Source organism: Aquarana catesbeiana, linkage group LG07 (genome assembly GCF_042186555.1).
Source record: "Aquarana catesbeiana isolate 2022-GZ linkage group LG07, ASM4218655v1, whole genome shotgun sequence".
In the NCBI taxonomy this organism is placed as follows: domain Eukaryota; kingdom Metazoa; phylum Chordata; class Amphibia; order Anura; family Ranidae; genus Aquarana; species Aquarana catesbeiana.
In genome coordinates this window covers 41,092,664-41,116,923 of record NC_133330.1, presented here as the reverse complement: position 1 = coordinate 41,116,923, position 24,260 = coordinate 41,092,664, and the positions used below count along the sequence as shown (strand labels likewise).

Genomic DNA, 24,260 nt, shown 5'->3' with positions numbered 1-24,260 from the left:
ACAAAAAAAACAAAAAAAACAAAATTGGGGGAAAATTGTTAAAAAAAAAAAGTCATAGCACATCAATAAAGGGGGTTTAGAAATGTCTTTACACCTTGACAAAATTGTTGGGGGGATAATTTAGGTTTTCACATTAGAAGCAGCAACAATTTCAGTTCAGTATGACAAAAAAGGAATAAGCAGAAAAGAGACAAAATGTGCATTTTTTTCAGCTATTTGATAACTTTTGTCTATATGGAACATAGATCAAAATAAAACAGTTATCCTTTTCTCCCACATACTGACAGGTGAAAGGCCAGACAAGACCTCATATAAAAAGTCATTGTTCACAATGACTTCCTTGCCCCTTGCCAAACCAGCGTAAGCTCTCTCCAGTCAATTACGTGCAATAAAATTTTGGAAATTAACTGTTGCAAATTTTTGGACCCTCGTTCAAACTTTTAAGCATGAGTCTCCCTCTCCCTTTTGGCTACTAAAAACAAAAGTGCCAAAGGGGACCAGCACAGCACATCAAAGTTGGACCAGCTAGTGAACAAAAAGCAAGAAAAGGGTACTATTCAGACAGGGGAGTGAGCCAACACAGAGCGAAGTCTCAACTCCCTCATCTCAGGCCCTCGAACACCCATCCCTTAGAGGTACAGTAAAATCTCAGTAATTTAAGATTATTGCCAAAGAGCAAAGGGCAAAGAAGGCTTTTTAGAACCTTCATTTCTACACTTAACAGTCTTCATTATGGGGGCTAAATGAGTTTCTTCAACCCAAGTACTTAAAGAAGCTTCTATCATAAACAAAATCTATGATCCAACCTGACAACCACTAATATATCTCGACCATAGTTAAGGAAAACTATAAAAGTTTAAATGTACAGAGTGCTGCTTTCACACCCTGAAAATATAATGACATATTTGATAAGATGGTTAAAAAAAAAAAATGCAAAACTAAAAATAATGGCGTGCTGCCTCTATAATTTTATGCTTGCAAATAAAATCGCCATGTTTGGATATATAATCATACAGACCATCATTTTTTAAAATACAGATTTTAAAATTCACCAGTAAAAAAAAAAAAAAAAAATAGACCTCTCGTATTACTTTGTGAAACAGAGTTAACAACTGTAACAACAGACAAGCACACCCAATGTATTACATTTTATTGTAATTATCTTTTCTTTTTTTAATCCAAACCAAATTACGTGACTGCAGATATAGTGCACAGAACACCGCCACAGTTACAAAGGCACGGCTTAATTAGGAAAAAATGGAAACATTTCAAAATCATCTTTCCATAGGTCCTTGATTAAAAATATATATCACACATTCAGTCTGAGTGTGTGATTTTTCTTGTTAACAAATGAAAGATGATAATTGCAAAGCCGCAAGCCGTCCAGGGATTACAAAAAAAAAAAAAAAAAAAAAAGCAAGACAGCTAATGGCACTAAAAAGATAAAATCATATAAAATATAATTGTACGACTATAAACAACTCAAAAAAAAAAATGAAAGGTCAGATGTATTTCTTATAGGACTGGTTTTTCAAATTTTTCTAAAATATATTTACATAATTGACATCAAATTTAGATTACATAATTTATTTTTTTTATCTCAGTTATTTATAAAGGGTGCCCAATGAAGTGTAGCCCTTAGAGCTAATAACAATTATTAAAATTACTTGGAATGGACAGTATTACAATGCTGGGAAGTTTGGATGTTTCCTATTCAGATTTGTCTGCAGAAGTTAAAATTTGCACATAAAACAGGAAGCTCTAGTAATAATTTTGCACCTTTAGTCTCCCCACAAAGGCCAAGGTTTGTAATAGTCCCATTTCTGCATAAGTGAACTTGTAGGCTTGCTAACCCTGAGCCAGCAGCCATCCTGCTCTTGACAACAGCACAGCAGAAGCTGTGTTTGATCTCCACTGCACTCCTTAATCTATGTTGTCAAGGTTCACTTGTTGAAGGCTGTTTACTTATTCCCCTCCAACCAACTCACCCCCCCCCCCCCTCCAACCACCCAAAAAAAAAAAAAAAAAAGGGAGGAAAAAAAATTCTTTCCCTCTCTTACTCAGACAATGCCTAATCCTGAGGCTACAGAAAGAAAAAGGAGAATACCTCCACAGCAATATATCAATCATGCAACTCTTATTTTTTTGTTTACTCAACAACTCACGTTTTAAAAAGGATGCTGTTATTTTTTTTATTATTTAGCAAAAAAAAAAATGTAAAAACAGTGTAAAATATCAAAATGTGATGTATTTATCTGCATATAAAATCAAAGCTGTTAGTCACAAATACATAGAATTTCTACACACCTGGCAAAAGTCCGGTTGACTTGATTTCTAAACCCAAATGCTGGATTATTTTTCCACCTTCATCGCTTGCTACCAAAGCCTGGAAAGAAAAACACAGGATCATAGAGCAGTTTAATATGACAGGAAGGCTGAAAAAGTAATCTCCCCAAAAAAAAAAAAAAAAAAAAAGCAGAAGGGAGAATAGACCAGGTGTCGCTACACACCTAGGTATGAAAAGGAAAGTGCAACCTGTCTGCTCTTCTGCTATTTTCAGTTTTGACACATACCAAAATCAAGACACAAAAGGAAGAATTGTTAGGGGTTTTAGACTAAGTACTAAGCACACAATTACACGTGTAAAATTTGCAGGTAACGTATCATTCTTTGTAGCTGACACATCAATGTGGTTACCCAATTTGTTTGCATTTTTTTTTTTTTTTTCTTTCAGTGAAAACTTGCTACCCCTTTTAAAGACCAGACTATCCATTTTTATGTTCAGCTCACACAATATAACATGAGATGGATATATATGTATTATATATACTTATTTATTTATTATTACACACATTTTTATTAAATGTGCCGGATTTTGTAAGCCCTTATTAGATTAAAAAAAAAAAAAAAAAAAAAAAAAAGGATCATGTCAGATGGTTCAAAGCCTCAGCGTTTATAAATTATAATCATCTTACAGATGGTATTTGTAGAAAAAGACTTGGAATGTATTATACCAGCAGTTACAAGAGAGGGAAGGCTGTCAACTTGCATTGGCATTTGGAATAAACTTTGCTAGGATTTTTTTTTTTTTTTCTTATGAAATGTTATTTTAGGCAACAATTTATCTGCTCGCTTTATTTATTTATTTTAACATTTTCCTTCCGCAATGTGTTACAGGAAAAAAAAAAAAAAAAAAATTATGTAGAGCCAGCATGCAGGAACAGATAATGGAGAGATGCAGTGAATCTTTATTTACACAATGAAAAAAAAAAGTGCAAACAATGTAAATACTCTACAAAACCAGCAAGGCAATCTGAAATTTATAAAGCCACTTGCATTAAGGAGGAGGCACAGAATAGATAAATGAGTTAATTAGCTATGAATAGAAGACTATTCGTGATGAAGCTAAAGTGGGTGGCTTGAAGAATTGGGGATTTTTAATCTGTAGGCTTGCAGCAAGGGGACTTTTTTTTTTTTTTTTTTTTACACTAAGTTCTCTAAATATGTTTGTAGGAAACCTGGAAGGAACTAAGTACTTATTTTAATCAGAGTATAGATTAGAAAGCATTTCAGGAAGTCTTGCTAGGCTGCTTGTTCCTGAAACTCTCATTATAATAAGACAGCCAACTAGACTTGCAATAACAAGCATCTTCAAGTAAGGAGTAAGGACTGCGTGTGGGCATCCTCCTAGCCCCTGCGGCCAGCAGCAAGAAGAAAGCAAGGGGCATATGCCATCTTTACTGCTTGCATGACCGTTGGGATATATTGCATTGCATAAGATGCAAAAATGGGAACCCTGGATATAATAGAGGGCTTTACTCCCTTCTCTCTGAGCATCTACAACAGTTTTCAGAAGACTGCTGAACGCTCCGTGGCGTGGAATAACAGAGCTGCAGGTACTTGTAACATACTCCAGTAACACAGCTAATTTGGTAAAAGGAGACAGATTCATTATAGGGCATCAGGAATAGCCCAAAAGGATATAATGGGTTGATTGGGTAGTAAAAGAAAAAGCTAGCTGCTTTCTTTATTAATTTTAGTAAGAAAGTTACTATATTCTCGAAAAGTTTCAACTGGAACAAAAGTTAGAGTTGCAAATAATTTCAGACTAAAAAAGATGCTAAAGTCACAAGTTTTGTCTAGTACTTTGCTGATTGCTTAGTTTTGACTACTAAACCGGGTACTTTAGAAACTTTAGCAAACTTTGGGCCAGGTCCAGTTTTAATCATTTTTTTCGAGATTTCTACATGCATATATGTATCAAGACTGTGTGCACAAGTTGGAAGGGAGGGGGGTTACTAATGGTGTTATGAGTTAATGAAAGCAGCTAAGTTTTAAAACTAAGGGGCACTTACTCTGGTGTGCCTGGCACATGGGCATTTGAGCAGCAAAAAAAATAAATAAATAAATAAATGCTATGCAAAAAAAGTGTTGGAAACGGCTGGCAAATTCCTCCACCACAGAGAAAATGCTTTGACAGGGCATCCAAGTTGGTGCCCCCGGCATATGGATATCTGGGCACCGAATAAATAAAAATTACAGGCAGAAATGCGCTGAAACTTTTCACTCTCGCAGCAATGGATAAAAATATTGCTAATTGCTATATTTACTTAGAGCCCCAGGACATGGGCATCTGTAGACCAGGGTTTTCAGGTACTAGAAGTATAAAATATTACTATGGGGAGGAAAAAAGGTGTGCAAAAACCCACCATCATTATCACCTCCTAGCAAACACAAAAATGCAATGCCAGTTTTATAGATATTTTAAAGCTAATGCCAAGCACATGGACATCTGGGTAATGGAAGAATAAAAGTTTACAAGAAAAGAAAAAGTCTGTGATGGCAGCTTTACACTTACTTTAAAGGGGCACTTATACTGATGCCCTCAACACCTGGGCACTGCATGAAAAAGACAAACAAAAAGCACAGGGCACCCCATACTAAACCTTAATCACCAGTGACAATAACTGCCATGCCAATGTTATAATTACTCTAAACGGGGACTTAGGTTGGCACGCTTACTATATGGGCACCTGAAGAATTAATGTTCCACTCTAAATAGATGTAAGAAATACTTTGCAGGCCCTCTCATCACTCCCAGAGTACTGATTCCCATGCTACTCCATTCCGTTTTGCCATGGGCATCTGGGCATCCAAGCTCCCACTGTTAAAAAAAAAGTTCTGCCAGTCCTCTTCACTCCCCTAGTAATGAATGAAATCATTGGCAGCAGGTCCCAAAACTACTTAAAGGGGCACCTAAAACCCCAGTACATGGGCACCTGGGCACTCAACTCACTGAATCAAACTGAGACAAAGTGCTGCCAACTGCTTGCAACCCTCTCTGTTCCCCTAACAACAAATTACACTATTGCCAGTAGGTCCCAAGACTACTTTAAGGTGGCATCTAAGTTCCATTTAAGTTCCTGCCCAGCACATGGGGACCCTCGCACTCCACCCGCTGAAATCTCACTGGTGCTAAGTGCATGCAGCCTTCTTATTCCCCCCAACAGCAAACTAAACTATTCTGAACAGGTCCAAAAAATACTTTAAAGGGGCATTTAAAGCCCATCCCTAGTGCACTGGCACCCAACCCACTGAAATCTAACAAGGAAAAAGTGGTGCCAACTACTTGCAGCCCTCCATGTTTCCCTACCAGTGAATGAAACTATAGCAAGCAGATTCCAAAACAACCTTAAAGGGGCATTTATAACCTCTGCCTAACACATTGGCATCCAATCCACTGAAATATCACTGGTGATTGCATCCTCCCCCTTTCCTCTAGCAGTAATGAAACATTTTCCTGCAAAAACTACTTTAAAGGGATGTTAAACCTTTGCCCAGCACATGGGCACCTTGGCATCTAACTCACTAAAATATAACTGGGAAAAAGTGATGCCAACTGATTGCAGTCCTCTCTGCTCCCCTAACAGTAAATTAAACTACTGTCAGCAAATTCAAAAACTATTTTAAAGTGGTTTAAACCTTTGTGCAGCACAGGGGCACCCTGGCACCAAACCCACTTAAATATAACGAGGAAAAAGTGATGCCAACTGCTTGCAGTCCTCTTTGCTTCCCTAACATTAAACGATTACCAGCAAGTTTCAAAACTACTTTAAAGGGGCGTTATAAATAACCCAGCACATGGGCACCCTGGCATCAAAGTCATTGAATTCTCTGGTTGCAGCCCTTAACAGTAAATTAAACTAATGCCATCAAGTCTTAAGTCTATTTGAAAGGGTCATTTAAAGACCTTGGCATCCAACCTAGTGACATCTAACTATAAAAAAGTGGTGCCAACTGCTGGCAGCCCTCCCTACTCCCCTAACAGTGATTTAAACTACTGCCAGCTGACCCCAAAACTACTTTAAAAGGGGCATTTAAATCCCCAGCACATAGGCACCCTGGCATCCAACCCACTGAAATATAACTTGAAAAAGAAGTGATGCCAACTGCTTGCAACCTTCCATACTCCACAAACAGCAAACTAAACTATTGCCAGCAAGTCCCAAAACAACTTTTAACTGGGCACCTTGGCATCCAACCCATCGCAACCTTTTATTGCAGCTCTTTCTGCTCCCCTATTTGAAACTACTGCCAGCAAGTCCAAAACTAACTTGAAGGGGCATTTAAAGCCTCAGCACGTGGGCACCCTGGCATCCAACCCATTGAAATCTAACTGGGAAAAAGTGATGCCAGCAGCTTGCAACCTTCTCTGTTCCCCTAACAGCAAATCAAACTATCCCCAGCAAGTCTCAAAACTACTTTAAAGGGGCATTTCCTAAATAGCACATGGGCACCCTGGCACCTAGCCAAGTGACATCTAACTGAAAGAAAAGTGGTGCCATCAGCTGGCAGCCCTCTCCTCGACCCATCCCCAACTGAGAGCTGCGCTAACAAGTCTTCAAACTACTTTCAAAGGACATGGAAGTGGGTGCCAACTGGGCACGGCACCCAGAGCTGGGGAAAGAGCGCACACAAAGTACTTGTAGAAGTGATCAGAAGAAAATGCAATAAAAAAAATAAAAAGCAGACAAGTAACAATGGCAATGGGACATGAATTGCCTGCAAAGTGCAGCCACAGCCGCCCAACACTCACCCGCAGCAGCAGCAGACCCCCGGCAGTTGAGTGTGGAGGGTGTGTTGGGTGAAGTTGTTATTGCTTTATCCTTTTAAATGCACATGAGATCCCGGGCAGCAAGTACAGCATGCAACAGCCACACAATAAATAACAATAGATTCCTCCGCTGTGGAGCTCACTCCTGTCTCTCCCGGACTCTCTGCAGCTCTCCAGGGCGCAGCCAGCACAATGCTCTGCTCTCTCAATCTGCCTTGTTTGTTTATTGTTGCCTCCCTCCTCTCTCTTTTTTTTTTTTTTTTTTATTCTTCTCCCTCCCGCGTGCAGTCTATTTTTTTTTTCTCTTTAATCTCTCCTCCTGGCTCTCCTCTCTCTCTGGGCTCAGGCACTATTTTCTCGCTCCCCCTTCTTCTTCCACTTTGCAAGTGGTGCCCACGCTGGACCGGCGGATTGAGCTGTTGTTATTTTTTGCTGTGGTGAGTCTCTGACGTCACATCCACCTGCTGGGTAAACAAGACAGAGCAGAGCAGAGGGAGCATGCTGGAGAAAGAGAGAGAGAGAGAGGGAGAGAGGAGAGGGGGGACAAGAGGGAGAGGAGGAATAAAGGGGAAAAGAATCAAAAGAAGGAGGATGGGGAGGGTACTGCTGGGCAGAGGGAAGAGCAGGAGGAGTTGTGTGCACCAAGGCTGGCAGGGGTGGGATTGGGAGCGTGGCTGGGAGGGAAGGGGTTAAGGCGATCACGCTGCGGACATAGATGGGGTGAATTCCCCTCGGAGGTCGGCTCGTTTGCTGTAGGGACTGGTAAAGAGGCAGACGTTTGTGATGAGATCATTGACCGGATATAAAGGCCTACAGACCTGGTACAGGGCGACTTCTTTAAAAAGTGTTAGCAGAATGTTGAGGATCGTTTGATTGTCGCATGGTGATCGTTTGCGCTTTACAGCGGTCGGTTTGTCTACTGTAACAACTGGTAAAGCGGGCGATGTGCTCATGTCCAGGGAGTGATCATTGGCCATTCACACGATATGAATGTGTATGTTAATACGGGGCGACGACCTTAAAAAGTGCTAGCAGAATATTGAGGATTGTTCGATTGTCGCATGGTGATCGTTTGCACTTTACAGCGGTCGGTTTGTCTACTGTAACAACTGGTAAAGCGGGCAATGTGCTCATGTCCAGGGAATGATCATTGCCCATTCACAGGATATGAATATGTATGATTGTACGGGGCGACGACCTTAAAAAGTGCTAGCAGAATATTGAGGATCATTCGATTGTCGCATGGTGATCGTTTGCACTTTACAGCGGTCGGTTTGTCTACTGTAACAACTGGTAAAGCGGGCGATGTGCTCATGTTCAGGGAGTGATCATTACCCATTCACAAGATATGAATGTGTATGATTGTACGGGGCGACATCTTTAAAAAGTGCTAGCAGAATATTGAGGATCGTTCGATTGTTGCTTGGTGATCGCTTGCGATGATTTACAATGGTCGGTTCGTCTACTGTAACAACCAGTAAAGAGGTAGATGTCATGGTGATATTCAGGGGGAGATCATTGCCTATTCGCAGGATATGAATCTGTATAATTGTACAGGGCCACATCTTTGAAATCTTCTAGCAATCACGATCGGAATGGTGAGGATGGGCCGATTGTCACATGATGACCTCCTGCACATTACAGCAGTCGGTTTGATCTGGTAAGGAGGCAGACGTCGTGCTGATGTTAGAGAGAGAAACTTCACCCATTCACGGGATAAGATCTTGTATGATTGTACAGGACAACATGTTTGAAAAGTGCTAGTTGAATGATGAGGATGGGTCGAATGTCACATGGTGACCTCTTGCACTTTAAAGCGGTCGGTTCGTTTACTGTAAGGACTGGTAAGGAGGCAGACATCGTGCTGATGTTCGTGGGAAAAACTTTGCCCATTCACGGGATATAATCGCGTATGATTGTACAGGGCGAAACATGCTAGTAGAATGGTGAGGATGGGTTGATTGTCACATGGCAATCAGTTTGTTTAGCCTCGGTTCACACCAGAGGCGGCACGACTTGCAGGTCGCCTCACCGAGGCGACCTGCACACGACTGCCCGGGCGACTTGCAAAACGACTTCTGTATAGAAGTCTATGCAAGTCGCCCCCAAAGTCGTACAGGAACCTTTTTCTAAGTCGGAGCGACTTGCGTCGCTCCGATTAGAATGGTTCCATTGTACTGAACGGGACGCTACTTGTCAGGCGACCTAGGTCGCCTGACAAGTCGTCCCTGTGTGAACCGAGCCTTACTGTAACAGACATTCTGATATCCCAGTGAGGTGGTAAAATCATTGCCCATTCATGCGATATGGATACAGTCTTAAAAAGTTCTAGCAGAATGGTAAGGCCTCATGTTCACTGCTGCTGCTAAACGGACGTTTAGGAGCAGTTGGGCATTCTTTTCAACTGCTTCTGAACTCTCCTCTATGTTATCTTATCAGTACATGTACACTGGATCCCCAATCTCTCCTCCATGTTATCCTATCAGTACATGTACACAGGATCCCCGATCTCTCCTCTATGTTATCTTATCAGTACATGTACACTGGATCCCCAATCTCTCCTCTATGTTATCTTATCAGTACATGTACACTGGATCCCTGATCTCTCCTCTATGTTATCTTATCAGTACATGTACACAGGATCCCCAATCTCTCCTCTATGTTATCTTATCAGTACATGTACACAGGATCCCCAATCTCTCCTCTATGTTATCTTATCAGTACATGTACACAGGATCCCCGATCTCTCCTCTATGTTATCTTATCAGTACATGTACACAGGATCCCCAATTTCTCCTCTATGTTATCTTATCAGTACATGTACACAGGATCCCCAATTTCTCCTCTATGTTATCTTATCAGTACATGTACACAGGGTCCCCGATCTCTCCTCTATTTTATCTTATCAGTACATGTACACCGGATCCCCAATCTCTCCTCTATGTTATCTTATCAGTACATGTACACTGGATCCCTGATCTCTCCTCTATGTTATCTTATCAGTACATGTACACAGGGTCCCCGATCTCTCCTTATTTTATCTTATCAGTACATGTACACTGGATCCCCGATCTCTCCTCTATTTTATCTTATCAGTACATGTACACCGGATCCCCAGTCTCTCCTCTATGTTATCTTATCAGTACATGTACACCGGATCCCCAATCTCTCCTCTATGTTATCTTATCAGTACATGTACATCGGATCCCCAATCTCTCCTCCATGTTATCCTATCAGTACATGTACACAGGATCCCCAATCTCTCCTCCATGTTATCCTATCAGTACATGTACACAGGATCCCCAATCTCTCCTCTATGTTATCTTATCAGTAGGGATGAGCTTCGAGTTCGAGTCGAACTCATGTTCGACTCGAACATTAGCTGTTCGCAAGTTCGCCGAACAGCGAACAATTTGGGGTGTTTGCGGCAAATTCGAATGCCGCAGAACACCCTTTCAAAGTCTATGGGAGAAATCAAAAGTGCTAATTTTAAAGGCTTATATGCAAGTTATTGTCATAAAAAGTGTTTGGGGACCCGGGTCCTGCCCCAGGGGACATGAATCAATGCAAAAAAAAGTTTTAAAAACGGCCGTTTTTTCAGGAGCAGTGATTTTAATAATGCTTAAAGTCAAACAATAAAAGTGTAATATCCCTTTAAATTTCGTACCTGGGGGGTGTCTATAGTATGCCTGTAAAGGGGCGCATGTTTCCCGTGTTTAGAACAGTCTGACATTTGGAAGGAAAAAACCCATTTAAAACTACTCGCGGCTATTGCATTGCCGACAATACACATAGAAGTTAATTTATAAAAACGGCATGGGAATTCCCCACAGGGAAACCCCGAACCAATATTTAAAAAAAAAAATGACGTGGGAGTCCCCCTAAATTCCATACCAGGCCCTTCAGGTCTGGTATGGATATTAAGGGGAACCCCGGCCAAAATTAAAAAAAAAAAAATGACGTGGGGTTCCCCCTAAATTCCATACCAGACCCTTCAGGTCTGGTATGGATTTTAAGGGGAACCCCGCGCCAAAGAAAAAAAAAAAAACGGCGTGGGGTCCCCCCAAAAATCCATACCAGACCCTTATCCGAGCACGCAACCTGGCAGGCCGCAGGAAAAGAGGGGGGGATGAGAGTGCGCCCCCCCTCCTGAACCGTACCAGGCCACATGCCCTCAACATTGGGAGTGTGCTTTGGGGTAGCCCCCCAAAACACCTTGTCCCCATGTTGATGAGGACAAGGGCCTCATCCCCACAACCCTGGCCGGTGGTTGTGGGGGTCTGCGGGCGGGGGGCTTATCAGAATCTGGAAGCCCCCTTTAACAAGGGGACCCCCAGATCCCGGCCCCCCCCCCCCGTGTGAAATGGTAAGGGGGTACTTACCCCTACCCTTTCACTAAAAAACTGTCAAAATTGTTAAAAATGACAAGAGACCGTTTTTGACAATTCCTTTATTTAAATGCTTCTTCTTTCTTCTATCTTCCTTCATCTTCTTCTTCTTCTGGTTCTTCTGGTTCTTCCTCCGGCGTTCTCGTCCAGCATCTCCTCCGCGGCGTCTTCTGTCTTCTTCTCCTCGGGCCGCTCCGCACCCATGGCATGGGGGGAGGCTCCCGCTCTTCTCTTCATCTTCTTCTTCATCCTCTTCTCTTCTTCCTTCTTCTCTTCTTCATTTTCTTCTCCGGGCCGCTCCGCATCCATGCTGGCATGGAGGGAGGCTCCCGCTGTGTGACGGCGTCTCCTTGTTTGACGGTTCTTAAATAACGGGGGGCGGGGCCACCCGGTGACCCCGCCCCCTCTGACACACGGGACATGACGGGACTTCCCTGTGGCATTCCCCGTGACGTCACAGGGAAGTCCCGTCAAGTCACCGTGCGTCAGAGGGGGGCGGGGTCACCGGGTGGCCCCGCCCCCCGTTATTTAAGAACCGTCAGACGAGGAGACGCCGTCACACAGCGGGAGCCTCCCTCCATGCCAGCATGGGTGCGGAGTGGCCCGGAGAAGAAAACGAAGAAGAGAAGAAGGAAGAAGAGAAGAGGATGAAGAGAAGAGCGGGAGCCTCCCCCCATGCCATGGGTGCGGAGAAGAAGATAGAAGACGCCACGGAGGAGATGCTGGACGAGAACGCCGGAGGAAGAACCAGAAGAATAAGAAGATGAAGGAAGAAAGAAGAAGCATTTAAATAAAGGAATTGTCAAAAACTGTCTCTTATCATTTTTAACATTTTTGACAGTTTTTTAGTGAAATGGTAGGGGTAAGTACCCCCTTACCATTTCACACGGGGGGGGGCCGGGATCTGGGGGTCCCCTTGTTAAAGGGGGCTTCCAGATTCCGATAAGCCCCCCGCCCGCAGACCCCCACAACCACCGGCCAGGGTTGTGGGGATAAGGCCCTTGTCCTCATCAACATGGGGACAAGGTGTTTTGGGGGGCTACACCAAAGCACCCTCCCAATGTTGAGGGCATGTGGCCTGGTACGGTTCAGGAGGGGGGGGCCGCACTCTCGTCCCCCCCCTCTTTTCCTGCGGCCTGCCAGGTTGCGTGCTCGGATAAGGGTCTAGTATTGATTTTTGGGGGGACCCCACTCCGTTTTTTTTTTGCGCGGGGTTCCCCTTAAAATCCATACCAGACCTGAAGGGTCTGGTATGGAATTTAGGGGGAACCCCACGTCATTTTTTTTTGGCCAGGGTTCCCCTTAATATCCATACCAGACCTGAAAGGCCTGGTATGGAATTTAGGGGGACTCCCACGTCATTTTTTTTTTTTAATTTTGGTTCGGGTTTCCCTGTGGGGAATTCCCATGCCGTTTTTATCAATGAACTTCTATGTGTATTGTCGGCAATGCAGGTAGTTTTAAATGGGTTTTTTCCTTCCAAATGTCATTTTGCTGTCAGACTGTTCTAAACACAGGAAACATGCGCCCCTTTACAGGCATACTATAGACACCCCCCAGGTACGAAATTTAAAGGGATATTACACTTTTATTGTTTGAATTTAAGCATTATTAAAATCACTGCTCCTGAAAAAACGGCCGTTTTTAAAACTTTTTTTTGCATTGATCCATGTCCCCTGGGGCAGGACCCGGGTCCCCAAACACTTTTTATGACAATAACTTGCATATAAGCCTTTAAAATTAGCACTTTTGATTATTCATGTTCGTGTCCCATAGACTTTAACGGTGTTCGCGTGTTCAAGCGAACTTTTTTCCTGTCGCATGTTCTGGTGCGAATCGAACAGGGGGGTGTTCGGCTCATCCCTACTTATCAGTACATGTACACAGGATCCCCAATCTCTCCTCTATGTTATCTTATCAGTACATGTACACAGGATCCCCAATCTCTCCTCTATGTTATCTTATCAGTACATGTACACAGGATCCCCAATCTCTCCTCTGTTATCTTATCAGTACATGTACACTGGATCCCCAATCTCTCCTCCATGTTATCTTATCAGTACATGTACACCGGATCCCCAATCTCGCCTCTGTTATCTTATCAGTACATGTACACCGGATCCCCAATCTCTCCTCTATGTTATCTTATCAGTACATGTACACAGGATCATTTCTAGGCAGTTGAGTTTAAAGGCATTTTTTGGAAATCAAAAAAATTAGTTCAGAAGATAAGTTTAGAGGCAGTTCAAGCGCCAAACGCTTCTAAACCTGGTAACTCGCGTCCAGCCGCGTTTCGTTTACAGGCGTTTTTCATTTTTGGCTATTTTGAAAAAAAAAAAAAACGCTTTTAAAATGCAAACGCAGCATGTAAATGCAGCAAGATGGATGTTTTAAACGTGGGTTACTATCTGTCAAGTTAAATCATTCAGGAGAGGTTGTAAAAACGTCCCGTGTACATGAAGCCTGAGGATGTTAGTTGATGATCGCTTGTGCTCTACTGCGGTCTATATGTTTACTGTAAGAGGCGGCCATCCCACTTAGGCCACTTTCACACTGTCAGATTGATCAGGTCCGCCTGTCAGTTTTGTTGGCGGACCTGAACGGGCACTCCATGTTAGCCTATGGAGCGACAGATGTCAGAGGTGACATGTCCGCTGACATCCGATCCGCTAAAATCAGACGCATGGCCCTACGTTCACATCTGTCCCTATCGGATCAGGTGAGATCTGATGAAAACAGACATGCTGTCCATTTTCGTCCGATCTCTCCATAGCAACCAGCGGCTCTCGACAAGCCCCTCCCCGCTCAGTGAGCAGAGAGGGACCTGTCATCCACCGGCTCAGTGAAGATCAACGGAGAGATCTCCCGCTGAGCTGGCGGACTCCGTGGCAGTGGATCTGCCTCATGGGAATGAAGCCTAATATTCCAGCGAGGTTGTAAAAACATTGCCCATTCACAGGATATGAATGCATACGAACGTACAGGGCGGCACCTTGCAAATGGGTACAGGTAGAAAGGCATGGGTGGACTAATTGTCAAATTGTGATCACTTGCGCTTTACGGCAGTCAATTCATTAGCTGTAATGACTGGTGAGGAGGCAGACATCGTGCTGATTTTTTTTTTGGGGGGGGTGGGATAAATTAACCAGATATGAATGTGCACAATAGTACAGGGCGACATTTTTAAAATAATCTAGCACAGATGATTGGCTAGGCGAGGATGGCTCAATTGTCACATGGTGATCATTTACACTTTATAGCGGTTGGTCCTTCTACAGTAACAACTTGTAAAGAGGAAGATGTAGTGCTGACATTCCAGCGAAAATCACTGCGCATTTATGGAATATGATTGCGTACGATCGTACAGGGCGAAGTCTTTAATAAGTGCTAGCAGAATGACAAGGATGGGTCAGTTGTCACATGGTGATTTCTTGCACTCTATGGCACTCAGTTTTGTTAGTTGTAATGACTGGTAAGGAGGCAGATGTCATACTGATGTTGGGGTTGGGGGGCATAATTGACCAGATAGCAATACGTATGATTATACTGGGTGACTTTCTTAATACGTGTTCTCAGCCATAATCACATTGGAAAGGGTGTCAATTGTCACATGGTGATCGCTTGGACTTTACAGCAGTTGGTTCTTTTACTGTATTAACTGATAAAGAGCAAATTGCAGAGCTGATATTTCAGAGAAAATCACTCCCAGGATATGATTGCATACGATCGTACGGGGCAGCGTCTTTAATTCATGCTAGTAGAATAGCAAAGAAGGGTCAATTGTCATGGTTACAGTGAGGGGAAAAAAGTATTTGATCCCCTGCTGCTTTTGTACATTTGTAACCTGACAAATAAATGATCAGTCTATAATTTTAATGGTAGGTTTATTTTAACAGTGAGAGACAGAATAACAACAAAAAAATCCAGAAAAACACATTTCAAAAAAGTTATAAATTGATTTGCATTTTAATGAGTAGAATAAGTATTTGATTCCCTATCAATCAGCAAGATTTCTGGCTGCCAGGTGTCTTCTATAGAAGTAACAAGCTGAGATTAGGAGCGCTCTCTTAAAGGGAGTGCTCCTAATCTCAGCTTGTTACCTGTATAAAAGACACCTGTCCACAAAAGCAATCAATCAGATTTCAATCTCTCCACCATGGCCAAGACCAAATAACTGTCCAAGGATGTCAGGGAGAAGATTGTAGACCTACACAAGGATGGAATGGGCTACAAGACCCTCGCCAAGCAGCTTGGTGAGAGGGTGACCACAGTTGGTGCCATTATAAGCAAATGGAAGAAACCCAAAATAACTGTCAATCTCCCTCGGTCTGGGGCTCCATGCAAGATCTCACCTCGTGGAGTTTCACTGATCATGAGAACGGTGACGAGTCCGCCCAGAACTACATGGGAGAATCTTGTCAATGATCTCAAGGCAGCTGGGACCATAGTCACCAAGAAAACTACACCGTGAAGGACTGAAATCCTGCAGTGCCCACAAAGTCCCCTTGCTCAAGAAAGCACATGTACAAGCCCGTTTGAAGTTTGCTAATGAACATCTGAATGATTCAGAGGAGATCTGGGTGAAAGTGTTGTGGTCAGATGAGACCAAAATCAAGCTCCTTGGCATCAACTTAACTCGCCATGTTTGGAGGAGGAGGAATGCTGTCTATGACCCCAAGAACACCATCCCCACCAACAAACATGGAGGTGGAAACATTATGCTTTGGGGGTGTTTTTCTGCTAAGGGGACAGGACAACTTCACCACATCAAAGGGACAATGGAAGGGGCCTGTTACGATCAAATCTTGGGTGAGAACCTCTTTTCCCTCAGCCAGGGCATTAAAAAATGGGTCGTGGATGGGTATTCCAGCATGATAATGACCCAAAACACATGGCAGAAGCAACAAAAGAGTGGCTCAAGAAGAAGCACACTAGGGTCATGGCGTGGCCTAGCCAGTCTGCAGACCTTAATCCCATAGAAAACATGTGAAGGGAGCTGAAGGTCGAGTTACCAAACATCAGCCTCGAAACCTTAATGACTTTGACTTTGACAAAATCCCTCCTGAGATGTGTGTAAACCTGGTGGCCAACTACAAGAAATGTCCACCTTCTGTGATTGCCAACAAGGGTTTTGCCACCAAGTACAAAGTCACGTCAAATACTTACCGTATTTCACTCATTAAAATGCAAATCAATTTACAACTTTTGTGAAATGCGTTTTTCTGGATATTTTTATTGTTATTCTGTCTCTTGCTGTTAAAATAAACCTACCAATAAAATTATAAACTGATCATTTCTTTGTCAGTGGGCAAACGTACAAAATCAGCAGGGGATCAGATACACTGAGGGGAAAAAAAAGTATCTCTTGTGCTTTACGTAGCAGTTATCAGTTCATTTTGCTGTAAGGAGGCAGGTGTCGTACTGATGTTCGGGGGGAAAGTCAGTACCTAGGACATGATTGTCTACAATTGTATAGGCCAACATCTTTAAAACATGCTAGCAGCCACGAGCAGAATGGAGGCTCGATTGTTGCATGGTGATTGTTTGCACTTTACAGCAGTTGCCAATGCTTGCACTTTACAGCAGTCAGTTAGTTTGCGGTACCAAATAAGAGGCAGACGGCATGAGGATGTTCCAGTAAGGTGGTAAAACACATTGGGGGTTATTTACTAAAGGCAAATCCACTTTGCACTGCAAGTGCACTTGGAAGTAAAGTCGCTGTAGATCCGAAGGGGACATGCAAGTAAAATAAAAAACAGCATTTTAGCTTGCACATGATTGGATGATAAAATCAGCAGAGCTTCCACTCATTTCAGATCTACCCCTTAGATTTAGAGCGACTGCACTACCAAGTGCACTTGCAGTGCAAATTGGATTTGCCTTTCGTAAATAACCTCCTTTGCCTGTTCACGAGATATGAAGGCGTGCGATCATACAGGTCTTTAAAAAGTTCTAGCAGAATGGGTCAATTGTCGCATGGTATTCCCTTGGTTGGGATTGGTAGATTGATATTCGGGGGGGGGGGGGTCATTGTCCATTATTAAGGTGTACAATTATACAGGGCGACATCTTTATAACATGATAGCAGAATGGTGAGGATGGTTCAATTGTCCCACGGTGTTCGAATGCACTTTACAGTAGTCAGTTTGTTTACTGTAATGACTAAAAGACATAATTTTGATGTTCCAGCAAGGTGGTAAAATCATTGCCCATTCATGGGATATAAAGGCACACAATTGTACAGGGCAATATCTTTGAAATGCGCTAGAAGAATGGCAAGGATGGCTTAATCAACAGTGCTGATATTCTAGGGAAGATTATTGGGCATTCACAGGATATGATTGCGTACGATCGAACAGGACAACGTCTTTAAAATGTGCTAGCAGGACTGCGAGGATGGATCAATTGTCGCATGGTGATCGCTTTACACTTCATGGCAGTGTGTTTGTCTACTGTAACAACTAAGAGACAGAGATTGTGCTGATGTTCAAGCGCAGAAGGAAAATCATTGCCCTTTCATGGGATATGAAGCTATACAATCATACAGGGCAGTGTTTTTAAAACATGTCAGCAGGCACGATCGGAATGGCGAGAGTGACTCAATTGTTGCATGGTGATTTCTTGTGCCTTATGGTGATTGGTTCATCTACCGTAACGACTAAGAGGGAGATGCTCATGCATCGTGCTGATGTTTCAGTGAGGCAGAATTGTTGGTCGATGACCATTCATTGGATATGAATACGTACGGCCACACAGAGCAACATCTTTGAAACGTGCTAGAAAGCACAATCGGAATAGGGGCAGTGGCTTGATCGTCACATGGTGATTGCTTGTGCTTTAAAGCAATTTGGTTCACAGCTTCTTGATAATAGATGTAAAATCGTCCGGTCTGAAAAGCCCTTCAGGTTGCATTCACACCTGAGCAGTGTGATTTTCAGGCATATTCTTTTTTAGCATTTTCATGTTATTTTCGCACATACAAGATTCATGCATTTTCAGGCATTCATATTGTAGTCTTTAGGGCCAAAAGCTCCCAATTCTGCATCAAAAGTAGCTTTTAGAGCAAAATTTGAGGTCCTGAGCTACTAGCCAGACCTTAAAAGTTACTTGCCACCAGTTGCCCCGCCCAACCCTGTCCCTCCCCTAATTCTGCCCAACCCAGTCCCTCCCCTAATTCCCGCCCCTAAATTACGCCCTCGTAAATTATCTCATGAAATGACATTGTTAAATGTTTTATGCAGAATTAAGTTACAAAAATAAATATTAACGACAACTTTACAATATTAACATAAAGTATATTTGATTGATCTGACTGTGATAAATAAAATAAAGATAAAATATGACTGGCTACTATAGGCACTGTACACATCATTACTGCCTTATTAAGTAAATATTTTAATGCTATATTACATATAGCATTAAAAAATTTAAAACCAATGAATGACACCTTCACTGATTTAGAGCCCTTTCACAAGGACTGTCCAATCAGGTCCACCTGTCAGTTTTTTGGGCGGACCTAATCAGACCCTCCAGTCTGCCACATGGAGCAGCGGATGTCAGCAGTGACATGTCCGCTGATATCCACCGCTATCCGATCCTAACCGCAAAATCCAGACGAATGGTGGTCCTATTTTCCATCCGTCTGGCAGATCGGATATGATTGGATGAAAACGGACTGGTGTGCTGTTTTCACCCGATTTCCCTATAGAGGAGAGTGGGACTGTGTCTGTCTCTGCTCTGCATAGTGAGTTAAGACGGACCTGTCATGCGCCTGCTCAGCAGGGATCGGCAGAGCGATCCCCCCGGTGAGCAAGTGTATTCCGCTCCACGGAGGCGTCCGTGTGAAAGGGACTGTAGGATGCAGAGAGACTTACAGCAAAGCACAGCACTGGTCAGGGGAGAGGGAGCTGCTAAAGTCAACTTTTTCTATCCGCAAGCTGGTTGGTAGGCGATCCGAGCAACCAATCACCAGCTCGTTAATAGGAAAAGTAAACTTTGGCAGCTCCCACCCAACTCCCCTCCCTGTCCCCACCTCATCTAGTTCTTTATTCCTTCCAATTTGTTCTGCTGTATGCCAGGCCCTGCTAAGAGAATGACAGGGGGTGAAGGCCGCCCACCCCCCGCCCCCCCGAAGCGGTTCCACACTCACCCTCTTATTTCCACTCGCCTAATGAGAGCAGGTGATTGAAAATTTTGAGAGCTGTTTTGGAGCATCAGGCCTCAAGCTAAAGCAGAGCTCACATGAACAGTCACCTTTGAAATACAAAGGATTTTGGATGTTGAGCCTACAAAATGTGCTACAAAACGCTCAGGAGTGAATGGGGCCTCAGTCTTCATTGACTAAACAGGAACAGTTGCCCACGGCAAATAAACATTTCTGTTGAATTGCCTGGCTTGCAGGGAGTGAAGCAGTAAAGTTGCCCAAAAGTCAGACAACAGTCAGTTCATTTACTGTAACAACTGTTAAAAAACCAGATGTTGTGCTGATGTTACAGCGAAGTGGGATTGTCACCAGACGACCGTTCTTGGGATATGAATGATCATACAGAGTGACGTCTTTTGAAACGTGCTAGCAGGCAAGATTGGAAAGGTGACAATGGCCCAATTGCTTTTTAGGGCTGTAGGTGTGTCTACTGTAATGACTGAATAGTAGATGTCCTGCTGATTTCCCAGTGATGTGGGATTGTTGGCAGACCATCATTCACGGATATGAATGCATACGATCGTTCAGAGCGGCGTCTTTGAAATGTGCTAGCAGGCACAATTGGAATGGCAAGGATGGCTTGATTTTAGAATGGTGATTGCTTGCAGTATTTTGGTTCAAATCTTCTTGTTGACAGATAGTAACCTACGTTTAACCACTTACGGACCGCCCGCTGTCGTTATACGGCGCCTGTTTGAACGAGAATATAGTTGTTATCGCAGCACCTAGCTGCCATATCCCCAGTATCCTCGTTTTCAGCGGGTGGTCCGCTACAAGATAAAAGTGGTCTCTGCGGCGGATTCGTTACAAGATCACTTTTATCCTGCCGCGATCTGGTGCCCTCCTCCGCTTACCAGAGCCGTCGGCAGCGGCAGAGGCGATCGCGTCCTCTCACTTGCTGTGCATGGAGAGGAGTGAGGGTAAGATGGCCCCCACCCGTCTCCATACAATTGCTGGGCGGAAGCAACGTCAAAACGTCACTTCCACCCATACGTCCTAAAGGCATATTTTTTTGTTATCATTTTTTCAAAATGACAAAAATTTTTTTTTTTTGTTTTGTTTTTTTTTTTAATTGCATTTAAGTCCAAATATGAGATCTGAGGTCTTTTTCACCCCAAATCTTATATTTAAGAGGTCCTGGATGTTTACATTCCTTGTAATAGGAATAAAAGTGACAATTTTTTTTTTAAAACAGTGTAAAAATAAAAGGTAAAATAAATAATAAAAAAAAAAGATTTTTTTAAACGTGCCCCGCCCCGATGAGCTCACGTGCAGAAGCGAACGTATGCGTGAGTAGCGCCTGCATATAAAAACAGTGTTCAAACTACACATGTGAGGTATCGCCGCGATCGGTAGAGCGAGAGCAAAAAAATTCTAGCCCTAGACCTCCTCTGTAAAACATGCAACCAGTAGAATTTTTTAAACGTCGCCTATGGAGATTTTTAAGGGTAAAAGTTTGTCGCCATTCCACGAGCGGGCACAATTTTGAAGCATGACATGTTGGGTATCAATTTACTCGGCGTAACATTATCTTTCACAATATAAAACTAATTAAAAGTGTGCTCGTAAGACCGCTGCGCAAATGCGGTGTGACAGAAAGTATTGCAACGATCGCCATTTTATTCTCTAGGGTGTTATAAAAAAATGTATAATGTTTGGGGGTTCTAAGTAATTTTCTAGCAAAAAAAAATGTTTTTAACTTGTAAACACCACATCTAAAAAGGAGGCCCAGTCTTAAAGTTGTTAAAATGTCCGTTTTGCTGCTTTTACATGCCGCATTTAACGTCTTTTTCCCACGGTTTGCCACGTTTTTCTAAATAGCCAAATAATGAAAAACGCCTGTAAACGAAACGTGGCTAAACGTGAGTTACCGCGTTTAGCCACATTTTGAAGCGTTTGGCGCTTGAAATGCCTCTAAACTCAGCTTCTGAACCCATTTTTTTGCGTTCCAAAAAAAACCCTCTAAACTCAACTGCCTAGAACTGACTATAAATGACCCTCTGTACACGAACAGATAAGAAAACATAGAGGAGAGTTCAGGAGCAAAAAAATGCCCAACTGCTCCTAAACGTCCTTTTACCAGCAGCAGTGTACATGAGGCCTTAAAGTGATTTACAAAAGATTATAACCCTTAAGCTGGCTACACACTGTACAATTTTCTTGTACAACTTTCCTTTAGATTTACCAAAACCATAACATTTTTCAGACCTAAACATTTTGAAATTGTATGCAATCAGGCAGGCCCTTGCACTACATAGTTGAAGGTAAATCTAAAGGAAATTAAACAACAAAAATTGCATAATGTGTATAATTTATTTTAATTTATTTTTTATAATAAACATGTAATTCTTACCTGGACCACAGAGCAGTCCTTCTTTTCTGGGGTCCCCCACCGGCGCTCCTGGCCAGGGGCGGACTGACAACTCATGGGGCCCCCGGGCAATAGGAGATTATGGGGCCCCCGGGCAATAGGAGATTATGGGGACCCCAGGCAATAGGAGATTATGGGGCCCCCAGGCAAAAGATTATGGGGCCACACAGTATACACACACACACACACACACACACACACATAGAGTATACACACACAATATACACACACAGAATACACATACACACACTGAAAAGGTACTGGAGAGGCGGGGCAGCTATAATCTTTTTTTTAAAAAACACAGATTTTTACATACTGTCCCTGGTTTTATTGAGGCTGGCAACTCTGATGGGGCCCCTTAGTGGCATGGGGCCCTCGGGCAGTGCCCGAGTGCCCGAATGGTCAGTCCGCCCTTACTCCTGGCACCTCCTATTCTCAGTGTGCCACCATAGGAAGCCACTTTCTATGGTGGCACACCTGCAGGCTCAATCCCGAGCCATTCTGTATGCGTCTATAGACACAGCACGACTCTTCACGCCCTTTACTCCATCGTCACAGGCTTTGATTGACAGTAGCAGGATCCAATGGCTCCCACTGCTGTCAATGTGCCAAGTAAGGAGGGAGAGAGACACTGCTCTTGGGCACAGCTCTAGATCGGGCTCAGGTAAGTATACGGTGGGGGGGGGAGCTTTACACAGAAGGCTGAAAAAAAAACCTTCTGCCTTTAGGACCACTTTAAGTTGGCTATAGACAGCTATTTTTTTTTTCATTCAGGCAGGGGGCTAAACAATAAAAAAACAAAGACTACGCCATCCACAAAAAGGAGGTAGCTGGAGTAATCCCCCCTGCTGGGACTTGGCATTCTGACAGCAGGACCCGCTGCTATAAGGATACATTGATCAGTGGCTGCAGCTGCCAATCAAGAAAAGTTTTCCAGCATGCCTCGTTGATAGAAGTAAGACCCCTTTCAGACAGGGGCCGCAATAGCGCTAAAGCGCCACCCATTTTAGTGGCGATTTACCGCTGTTTAAGTGGCGCTTTTTGGCCGGTAGCGGGGCGCTTTTAACCCTAAAGAAGGGGGTAAAAGCGCCCGTGTTGCTTCGCTTCTGAAGCACTTATCAGGCACTTTGGAAGCACTGCCCATTCATTCCAATGGGCAGGGTGTTTTGGGAGCTAAATACAGCGCTCCCAAACCACCCCAAAGATGCTGCTTGCAGGACTTTTTCTAATGTCCCACAAGCGCACTGCCCCAGTGTGAAAAGACACACTGAAATGAATGGGAGGCGGTTTTCAGGCGCTATTTAGAGCCTATTTCTAGCGCTAAAATGCCTGAAAACTGCCTCAGTGTGAAAGGGCTCTAAATCAAATCATCAACTTCTGTTAAGCAGGGACAGCCACACACTCAGTCCCTGCTGAACCAGCCATGTTTCAATCAGAGTATTGCCAGCTTAAAGTGATTGTAAAAAATCACCTTGTAAAACAACCCATTCAGTTTAAAATAGAAATGAAAGGTAAAACATTTTTGTATAGATATAAAAAAACATAAATACCTTTTTCCCTTTTTTATAAGTGATCACATCCCCTTTGTTCTCTGCTGCATAAGAGCGGGGGAGAAGCAGCAGCACACTGAGTTTCCCAGTGAATGGTTGCACAGCAGGGGCGTGTCAGGGCAAGGCTGATCATTGGAGGAGAGTATACTGAGTTCCTAGCAGAGCTAGAGAAATGACCACGGTGTGCTCTCCTGCTTCGTGTGGTCAGTTCTTTAATAGGAAAGCAAGGGGACTGACAGGAACACCGGGGATTTCACATAAAGGAAGCAATACAAAGAGAACGGGATACTTTCTTATATAAGTACATGGTACAGCAGGCACATATCAGGAATATGAAATGTTGGGGTAACAAATCCTTTATGGCTACACGGCAATAGTTTACTCAGGGTGATGGTAAACTAACTTTTGTGTTTTGTTATCCATCAGATTGTCCAAAACACATTGTATGATCAGCTTTACACTATCCCTGCAGGGCTTAAAAGGGTCTCACTCTTTGTATTACCGGGTTGTCAGTAGACTGTTTATGGACAAATAGATGTCTTGTCTTGCCAAGAATGAAACAATCTGTAGAGTATTGAAAGAATAAGAGCAATTGGATATATCCAGTAGGGTTTTTGTTTTGTTTTTTATAAAA

General features: G+C 43.1%; 1 protein-coding gene and 1 long non-coding RNA gene across 17 annotated transcripts in view; one reads left to right on the top strand and one right to left on the bottom strand.

Annotated features, from left to right (window-relative positions):
• FOXP1 (forkhead box P1) overlaps positions 1-7,712 on the bottom strand; it is a 1,122,086-nt gene extending 1,114,374 nt beyond the window's left edge. For 6 of the 16 annotated variants that reach the window (XM_073592060.1, XM_073592063.1, XM_073592057.1 and 3 more), the window contains exons 1-2: positions 7,097-7,711; positions 2,308-2,386 (exon numbers count right to left, since the gene is read on the bottom strand). The gene's annotated coding sequence lies outside the window, so the exon portion shown is untranslated. Of the gene's footprint in view, positions 1-2,307; positions 2,387-7,096 lie in introns of all 16 variants that reach the window. The other 10 variants (XM_073592053.1, XM_073592052.1, XM_073592058.1 and 7 more) reach the window with 3 other exon arrangements.
• Positions 3,473-24,260, top strand: part of LOC141102984 (uncharacterized) — a 66,336-nt gene continuing 45,548 nt past the window's right edge. The window contains exon 1 of the long non-coding RNA XR_012235231.1: positions 3,473-3,896. This is a non-coding gene — a long non-coding RNA (uncharacterized lncRNA). The remainder of the gene's footprint in view (positions 3,897-24,260) is intronic.